The sequence below is a fragment of the Urocampus carinirostris genome, chromosome 9 (assembly GCF_059441175.1).
Source record: "Urocampus carinirostris isolate Australia breed hairy pipefish chromosome 9, RoL_Ucar_1.0, whole genome shotgun sequence".
Classification (NCBI taxonomy): domain Eukaryota; kingdom Metazoa; phylum Chordata; class Actinopteri; order Syngnathiformes; family Syngnathidae; genus Urocampus; species Urocampus carinirostris.
In genome coordinates, this window is record NC_142357.1 from 1,558,948 (window position 1) to 1,569,405 (window position 10,458).

General features: G+C 41.9%; 1 pseudogene; it reads right to left on the reverse strand.

Annotated features, from left to right (window-relative positions):
• Positions 1-6,180: 6,180 nt before the first annotated feature.
• Positions 6,181-8,786, reverse strand: LOC148359073 (insulin-like growth factor 1 receptor pseudogene; annotated as a pseudogene).
• Positions 8,787-10,458: the final 1,672 nt, after the last annotated feature.

A 10,458-nucleotide genomic window follows, 5' to 3' on the forward strand; every position in this document is an offset into this window, starting at 1 on the left:
AGTTCCCTTACTTACCCTTTTTGTCAGTCTTAAATTATCATATTTTAATGGCTGTCTGACATAGAATACAATAGATTCCACTGTAACAGTCTCTTACTTTCTGTGACATTTTTGTCGGGGAAAAAATGGTACAAAACCTAAAACAGATGGTTCTTTCTTTTCAAGGGAAAGATTTTTTTTAAATATGAATTTGTAAAAATAACAAAGAAGGGTCACTTCCTTATTTAAACCAAGCACCACTAATGCTACATTTGGCAGGAGTGGAAATACCTGTGGAATAGTGGTGGGCGGACCGTTCCAAATATTGATGTCATCCATCAAAAGCATATACTTGTATCGGATCGATACTATTGTCCTGAAATCTACATCAATTTCCTCAAAGTCCTACTTCTACATGTAGCAATGCAGCCCTTCTCTCTCACCCAGCGCAACACGTTTATGCCTGGGTGTATGACTGACAAGCACTTTGAACAACTCTCCCTACCTGGCCTGCTGCTGCATCCTGTCTGCTAGGCAGAAGACAGGGACGAATATATGGCCCACCTCTACCAGAAACTAAAAATTACAGGGGTAAACGGGAAATGCAGCTCGTTATGGACTTTTTTCAACAGAAAAGGACAATGCCAGGTGTAATTTTTGTGGTAAAGTGGTCTGCTATTTGGAAAACACTACAAATTACATTTACATAACATCACAAAAACTCAACAAGCTGAAAGCAAAAAGAAACATTTTGCTGTTCCTGAACAAGAATCTGAAAATCAGTTGACACTATTGTAACACAGCTGTAAGGAAAATTATTGTCTAAATGTGCCTTTTATACTATATCCAATATATACTTTTACGATTATATTTCTATAGTGCTCAATAAGTGTGTGGTTTTACGATTTTACAGGGTCAGGAGAGTATGTTTCCAAAGCCAAAGGAACTTTGTCTCTACTATTTGGAGGCTACTGGTGGGCTTCCTTTCTGTTGTCAAACTGGTGCACAGAACTCCTTTCGGCTAACCCAAACAACCCAAGGACAGGAACCTGAGCTTCCCAAGCCAAAAGCACTTTGTCTCTAAAATTTGGAGACCCCTGGTAATTGTCCCAAGACTCCTATCTATGTGCAAACAATAAACTCTTGTGATGTATCATTTATAATACTCTTACCCCATCTAGCGACCAACATTATACACTGCAGAATGCGCTTACGTGCACGTGTTCTATTCTATTCTCCAATCAGAATTCTACGAAACAGTATAAAAAAAAGGCTCTCGCTTCGATCTGTGGGATTATTTCATTGCAACCCAAGAACAAAATTTTGCCTCGTTTAAATGTGCTTGTTTTCTTCAATAAACGAGTTTGATTGTAACGTAAAAGTCTCTTATTTCATCCGGACATTATTTTGAACCTGACAACAACCAAAGAGAGACAATTGACACTTGATTTGTATTTCTGACTAAATGTCATAATATTGTGCTATGAAAAAAAATATTATTTCTCTAGTTGTCATTGTTACACAGTATTGGTATTTTTTTAGTAATAATGATATTACGTTTTACCTAAAAGCACCTTTCAGGACATCCAGGGTCGCTGTAGACAAAATATCAAACAATAATGAAACATAAATAAAACAGACAAGTATTAAATCCCAAATAAGACCAAAGTAAAGTTTAAAAAAGGGTGGCAGTATGAATTAGATAAATTGGAAGATGTGGTTTTTGAGTCCAGATTTGAAGGCCGACACAGGGTGGCGGAATTCCAGACATCAGGTGGCAATGAGTTCGAGAACTGGGGGGCAGAGCGTCTGAAGGTTAGACTTTTTTGTCATGTGACTGTTGGCTCTGTAGCACAGTAGCTTTCAAAATGGTACATACGCTACGGCGTTAGCATCAATGGGCACTTCTGCTAACAATGCTTTGCGTGTCCTCTTCTGTACAATTAAACAAGAGCAGACTAAAAGTCACAGGCGATTCACATAAGTCGCATTTGGTCGGAAATGTGGATGATCAAAAATACTGGATTTCACCCAACAATTCTTGACATGGCCAAGCCTAAAACCTGTGACTTCTCATTCTTGGAAGTGAGCATGATGATGATGATGGTCTGCATTTATAGAGTGCTTTTCAAATCAATGAAGACCTCCCAAAGCACTTTACAATGTGCTTCACACTTTCCCTTTTACACTCAACCCTAAGGCCACTGAGCTGATCTCTGTCTCGTGCTGTACATGAGCAACAGGGCGCACTGCCCAATTAGGCTCGCCGTACATTTTGAATAAAATCTGAGACTTGTGTGCGCTTTATTGGCATGAAAATGAATTCCGGATTTAAGGACAAAAATCTATTCAGGTTTTGATAATTATTTTAAGCAATTAATTAAGGAAATAGAATGAAAATCTATTCATGTATTAAAGCAATATTTATTCATATTTGTGTTAGTTTATTTGACAGGAAATCCAATAGACTTAATTCCAATTTATGGATTTTATAAAGCAAATGTGAGTAAAAAATGTGCACTTTTTTAGCTAACTATCTTGCTACCTTTTTTTAGCTTTGTACCTGGCTATCTTACTACATTTTTAGCTAGCTTTTTATCTTTTTTTGCTATTTATTAAGCTAAAATTTGTTCTCCTTTCTTTCTAGCTTGTTTTGGCTTACGATCTGACTATTTAGTTGGCTTTTTACTCTTTTTAGATAGCTATCTAGCACCCCATGATTGTTTTCACTTCCTCCTTTGGCTCTGATTTCCACTCACACCTGGTGTCACTTGCCCAAATCTCCTCTCCTGCTCACTCTTAAGCACTCCTGTTTTTGGACATGTTTGCTGCCTTTCTTGACTCGCTTTAGCGTTGTCTCAGCCTTGTTTTGCTAACAGAATACTGAACCCTTGCCTCTTTTCTCGACCTAGTGATGGGGGGGATGAAGCCCCGTGAATGTATCGAGTGTTTTGGGCGAATTGCTTTGCCAAAAGCCTGATCAGTCGAGGCCTCATTTAATAGCTTATATAGTCGTGCTGACATCTGCAGTCATTTCATGTAACGCAGCTGTTATGGGGTTAACCAGCAACAAACCAGTAAATATGTGCACAAAAATATGAAAGTTTTGTCCATTAAATATCGTCCGTATATTTGTCAGTTGTATGTTCAGTACCTTGATGTCCTTGTGTAACTGGGACACACATTGGATAGAGGGGATCGTGCATTTTGTTGATTTTTGTTAAGGAATAAAATCATTTTGACTGTGTTGGGGATTAGTCTATTCCTTTTTATGGATATGATTTTGCCTGCTTTTGAGAAAACCCTCTCGCAGGGGACGGAGGAAGCTGGCGTACAAAGAAACTGAAGTGCCAACTGGTACAGATGTGGATAAGTAGTTTTGTTTTTCTTCCAAAACAGCAGTGGGTCCTCATTTCTTAAAATATATTTTTGGGTGAAATACAGTTGTACTTAAACTATGGCCTCTGCTTCTTTGTTGCACACGCCCCAAAGAAATGATGTTTGCGCACTCCATTTTCAGCCTTTTTACAGCCTCATTGGCCCTTGATTCACTGTGGAATCCCAGTACTTTAAAACGTGGATTCAGCAGAGTTGCCAGTGTCATTACACTGGCTGCCTCCAATTTGGACAGATGATCTTTCAGCCTTCTCTTTAAAATGTCTGTCAACATTTTTGGAGTTTTTGTCGTCACATTTGATGCTTCACAACCGTTAATCCATTATCTGCTAATCCTCCGTAGGGTCGCAGGAGGGATGGAGCCCATCCCAGCTATCTTTGGGCAGTGGGGCAGGGGACACCCTGAACTGGCTGCCAGCAAGTCGCAAGGCACACAGAGACAGACAAGTATCTCACTTATTCACACCTAAGGACAATTTAGACCGGCCAATTAACCTGATATGCATGTTTTTGGTATGTGGGAGGAGAGCGACCGGAGTAAACCCATGCAGGCACGGGGAGAAGACTCAAACCCTGAACCTCTGCACTGTGGGGCTGCATGTATAACTTTAGAACCAGACACCAGTTTCTCCTCTAAAAGTTCAACAGTTGCCTGTTGGAATGAGCGAAGCACTTTAGTGACTTCTTCAATAGTTTCAAAGTCACTGGAAGTAAGTTGAGGAAGTTCCACTGGCAAAGAAGCAAGGGCAGCCCCCATGGCTTACCGCTGCTCAAAGACATGCTGGAGCATGAGCAGTGTGCTATTCCAGCGGGTTTCTACCTCCATCAGCAACTTGTGTTTTGGTCTTACCATCAACTCTTGCATGTGGCCAAGGCTTTCTTAGGCTGTTATGGAGGTTCAGAAATAGGCCACAATTTTTCTGGTGTTTGCGCTTATCTCTAACAAGATAGGCACCTGGTCAAATGACTTTTGCACAATCAAATTTAGAGAATGTGCAACACAAATGCTTTGCCTTACACCCAGACTGCTCTCTGGACCTGTTCTTTTGCCCTCTGCTTTTTAACATGAAACTTCCCCTCAATCATTGCCTTAAGAGCATGGAAAATGAAATAATGCCTCAGATTTAATTCCCGCTTCTCAAGATATTGAAGGCACTAAACAGTCAATGATTCATTCATCCCTCTTTCACAACCGTAAATATTCACACAAGGCAAGGAAGATGAGGTGTCTAAACCAAAGACTTTACGACAGCAACTTGGTGGGAGCGGGATTTGAACCGCCTGGAAATCTTTCACAACCATGTCAACCAAAGCCTGGTCAACATCATGTTTCCTGGTACCTACACAGAAGCATTACATTCGATCAAGTTATTATGTTTCAGCCACAGTGAGGTACATGGCATTTTTAATGATAGTGGTTTAAGACTTGGGGTTAGGGTTATGGTTGTGCATATTCATTTTCATGCAAGGCTCTGTAGTGCCTCAACATGCATGTGGTATTGTTTGCGACTCAGGTCCCTCAAGCACAGCAAGCACTTCACCTAAAACCAAAAGACGTTTTTAAAGAATGTGTAGTTGTGGTTGGGGTCTGTTACATTTGTATCTACATATATTCCATAATGAATTATAACTATTATATTATGTTCAGTGTGACACACACACAAAAAGTGTGTGTATAATTATACTTGTCTTTTTATACCTTGGGCAGCACGGCGGCTCGGTGGTTAGCGCGTGTGCGCCACAGTTTTTAGGTCATGGTTTCAAATCCAGCTACCAACCTTCGTGTGCGGAGTGTGCATGTTCCCCCCGTGCTTGCGTGGGTTCTCCTACGGGCAGTCCAGTTTCCTCCCACATTCCAAAAACATGCATGTCAGGTTATTGGCCGGTCAAAATTGTCCCTAGGTGTGAATGAGTGAGCGAATTGTCTGTCCCTGTGTCCCCTGCCCAATGCCCGGAGATGGCTGGGATGGGCTCTAGCGTCCCTGCGATCCTACTGAGGATAAGCGGTGCAGATAATGGATGGATGGATGGATGGATGTTTAAACCTTGTTGAGAGATATCTGTTCGGAATGCTCCCACACTGGTAAAGTATTTCGCTTTTCGGGTGGCTCCATTCCTAAGCAGTAGAAGTAGCGTAGCAATGATCCAAGACTCGCGTGAGACGTTCACCCTGCGGACTCCTCCTGGGTTTTTTATGCCTGTTTATTAAGCGCAAATCACGACGCGAGTCAGTCACATGATCGCTAGAAACGGCTTCGTTTGCCTTCGTGAGGAAAAAACAAGACGGGCATAACTCGCGACTCCAGATCTATTTGTAACATCACTATCCTGACCATGAATTCTGCCTGCTGAACATTTGGACTTTTAACATGAGTTTACTGGATCACCGACACCTTGCCTGCCCCTGGGCGACGACTGCCTCTGGTGATCAAGATAATGTTGCCATTATTTCTTTTTTTTTTTTGGTTCACCTGTGCACTGAACCTGGACCAAAAAAAATACCCCTTTGTTGCCTTTATTCTTGCTTCTGCATTGCGCTTCCGCGACACTCCTGGTCGGGTCCTTGACATCTTTTAAGTTTACCTATTGACTAAATGTCAGGTTTAACCCAACAGATGTACAAAACCTATATACAAAAAGACACAAAGAATCGTGAGTATAACTTACTTGCAAGGAGAAATATCCATAGTCTACCCTAAGGCAGTCTGCTGGATACTCTGAAATATTCTTATGCTCTTTGTCTATTTATTGTGTTCGGAAGGCCCTAATTTACATAAGGTCTCCTCTGCTAAGGGAAGGGGAGTAACAAAACAAACAGTTGAGACCTGTTTATACGATAACATGTTATCTATAGCAAACAAAAACTAGGTGTGCCTGCGGTCAGAGAGGTCCCTTATCTGGCCGCAAATAAGGTGTTTATCCTGTTTCCTCCTTCTTCAAACACAAGCAAGAAAGGCGCATTGTATGCAAAGAAGCTTGTGCAATAGTAGAATAACATCTTTAGAGTTTAAATCCATCATTTCCCTCCTGTTTATTCACTTTGCACTATTTCTCTTTGTCATCCAATAACTTCTTCTCTCGATTTTCAGTTACAGAATCATGTTATAGTACTCATGTTACACTTAGAGGTTAAACTTTGTCGTCTGATTCACCGTAGTCAAAAACTTCTGAAAAAAGATCTGGAAAATGTAAGGAAGTGGCATTTGCCAGGCCAAAAAGGTCCCGGCGACGACGATCTTGAGGTCTTTGCAAAAAAAAAATGGCGTTGTGGAGGAAGTTCTCAAAGAGCTTGAGAAAGACGTGGTCATCCTTCTCCCGGTCCTTCTCCTCTGGGGTCTTTGGGCAAACGCAGCAAGGACCCTTCTTGGCCCCGGACAATTCCGACTTGGTGGGCTTGCTGATCTCCTCCATGTCGCTAAATCCCGTGGCAGGGATCCGGATCGGGATCTTCAGCTCTTTGGAGCAGTAATTGTGCAGGTATAGCTCTCGGTCTTCTGGCTGCCGCTGCCATCTGACGAGGTAGTAAGTTAGGTTGCCGTTGGGAAAAAAAAGGCGGCGACCATTTGACCAGCAGCTTCATGGATGAATTTGCTTAGGCACGGGGTTCTTTGGGCACGGTCGGCAATGACGGACGAGTTCGAATTCAAATAATGTCACTCTTTGCACCAGGAATGTGCTTGTCCTCCACCCGCAGGGTAATGGCCTTGACAAAAATGGCATACTGGGTCCAGGGTTTGAGGTGGTGAATGGCGACTTTGGGGTCCGTATTATTATCCTTCGGAAGATCCACGTCCACCATGTGCCAGCTGTTGGAACCGCAGCCGTCCTGGTCGTCGAATTCGGTGATGTTCTTGAGAAGGGGCCTCCTTGTAGTAGACCATAAAGCTGATAAGGCCTTTGTAATCCCGTGGATGGTAGCGCTCCCACATCAGGCGGATGGCATAGCTGGACGTGCTGTTGGACAAAATCCTGAGGACGTGGCTCACACAACTGGCTCTTTCGCCGTTATTGCGAAAGTCGCCTTCCTGGGGCTTTTCCGTGACGCTGGTTTTCTCCCACATGGTGTGGATCTCAGACATGCAGAGTTTGGTATTGAGGCGGAAGAAGAGGCGTCCCGCACGGATGGTTAGGTTGTGCTGAGTCCAGTCCCAGACGTTGTGAAGGTGCTGGATGTTGATGTCCAGATTGCCGGCGATGACGGTGCAGTCCTTGAGGGACTGAGCGGCGTTCACCGAGTCGATGACGGAGGTGGAGCAGATTTTGTCGCATAGGCCGTTGCAGGCGCTGCACAGCATCCGATTACTCTCGTTGGTGCGGACCCGGAAGGGCAGTCGGGCATGCACTCGCCCTCGTGGATGACGAAGTGAACGTCGCTGGGCAGGTGAACTTGTGAGCAAAGGTCCATGGTGATGCAGCGCCAGCCCTCGAACTTGAAAGTGCCGGGCGGGCAGTCGGGCACGCAGCGGCCTTCGTGGTAATAATGCAGGCAGGCGGCGCATGCCGTGTCGCTGTTTGCGTGCGTGCAGCTGCCCAGACATTGGCGGTGGCAGCATTCGCCTTTTTCGGTGCATGCGTGCTTGCAACGGCTGGGACACATTAATCGTTGTCCATTCGCAGCAGCTCCACCAGGATGGAAAGTTCTTTTTCCTACCACACTGCAGCACGGTTGTATGCCGCAAACTTCCAGTGAGAGGTTTTGAAGTGACCCTGCAGCGCCCTCCAGAGTTGCAGGGTTGGAGCTCTCAGCAAGGAGTGTCAAATATGGCTTCACCACTGCCGGGTGCAAAAGCATCTCAGCGCCCGTGGGGTTCTTGGAGAAACCTGGGGAACGCCATCCCAGTTGTCTTCCTGAGAGTTCTTTTACTTTTTCTTCTTCTCTTTTGCACATTAAGGTTTTCTTCAAATAACAATAAAAACGTTGCTATAATTGCTACTATCAATTCGCCTACCGCTACCATTCTACCTGTTAGCATTCTACCTGCAGATATGCAATTCCTCCTAACACTTCCAGAGTTGTGGACAATCTTCACTGGTTTGAGACGACTGCAAACTATAATTGCAGCCCCCTTTGTAGCCAGACTTCCTCTGAAAGTTTTGTTGAGGAATAACAGCTCTCCAGTAGGTACCACAGTGCTATTACAATGACGCAACTAAGAACAATCAAAGCGTATGCTAAAATAGAAACATTGAAACAGTTATTTTACTCATGCTTAATTACTTTCTTACAGTGTGTCAAATGAGCTCATGTGTTTTTCTGCAATCTTTACTGCTTTTTATCAGGACCCAATCACCTGGTTCAACTAATTGGCTTTCCTATGGAGACATAAAAAGTGTATCATCGTTATCATTACGATCCGCCAGTTGCTTCTGGTGCTGCAACATTTTTCTCATGTAATCAACCAGAGTACTTTCATCATCAGTTTCCCTCATATTTTTAAATAATGGTAATTCACCAAATATTACTTCATATGGTGTTAGCACATTTGTACTGATGATGTTAATATACAGTTTTACTAATTCTAGACATTTAGTCCATGGTCTTTTGGTTTCTTCCATACACTTCCTAAGTCTGTTTTTTTATAGTTCCATTCTTTTATTTCCACTAACCCTGCACTTTATGGGTGATAAGCACAGTGATCTTTTAGGTCTATATGAAATGCCTATTTTAGTTAATTTTTTTGATTTACAAAATGTGAACCATTATCACTATAGATCTTTTCTGGAATCCCATAACATGGAATTATGTCTTGGCATAATGCTTTAGCTACTGTTAGCGCATCTGGGTGTTTTGTAGGAAAAAGCTCTATCGATTTTGAGAATGAACCTATTATCATTAAACATAACTTTTTCCCTTCACTATTGTTAAGTTCTATAAAGTCCATAAAAGGTGATTAATTACAGTTCTCTATCTTTGGAAACTGTCCTCTCTTTGGTCTTAGATTACCCTGAGCATTGTGCTTTGCACATATCAAACATGTTCTACAATTTTTTATTTTATTATTATTATTATTATTATTTTAATAGGAGTTAAAACCATAGGTTATCAATATCTGGTTTATCAATCCTACTATCCCTCCTGTTGAGACATGTATTCCCTTGTCTCAATATTTCTGCCCATTTGTATAGATTTTTTGGTAGGATTGGTTTATCTTCTTGTCATTTACAGATTCCATCTTTTAGGTGTGCTCCTTTTCTTTTCCAGAGTTCTTGCTCTGGTTTAGGCGATTGTTGTTGCATTTCTTGTAGTATTTTGTTTTTTTAAGGCATTTTCTGTTAGACTTAGAACTGTTATTTCTCGTGCAGCTTGTTTTGCTATTTTATCTGCAAATGCATTGCCCTTTGAAACTGGGTTTGTTTCTGGTGTGTGGGCCACACATTTACATATAGCTAACTGTTTTGGCAGCTGCACTGCTTGTAATAGTTCTGTTAGCAGTTTTGCATGTGTCACTGGTTTTCCTGTTGATGTTATCATACCTCTATTTTTCCAGTGTTGTGCAAACGTGTGAGTTGTTGCATAGGCATACTGGCTATCTGTGTATATTGTTCCTATCTTATCTTTCATAAGTTTGCAGGATTCTGAAAGGATCACTAATTCTGCAGCTTGAGCTGAACAATGTTGAGTTAATGCTTCTGCCTTTAATACTTTATCATGTGTTACTACAGCATAGCCTGTCCTCCTTTTTCCTGTTTCATCTTTCTTTCCTACGAAACAATACTTTCTCTGTTATTTTAGCCTTTTTTTCTTTTGTTCACGTTTTGTTTCCTTTCTTCTTTAAGTTAAATGACCATGTAAACATTATTTTTTATCCATGCAGATATATTTTTAAATTCTCATGATCTGTCTCAAGATAATTAATCTGCTATTTTTAAATTCCTATGATCCTACCTACTCAAGCTCAATCAGTTTCTCGTTATCTTCTGAAAACACTCCTTCCATAGAAATTGTTTATTTTTAATAATAATAATAATAATTTCCTTGTATTGTCATTCTGTGTAACAATGTACACAGAACGAAATGTCGATTGCACCTGACCCGTTGTAGCGAGCCGATGCAGCCGCAGCCAACAGAGGGCGCCGCCGACC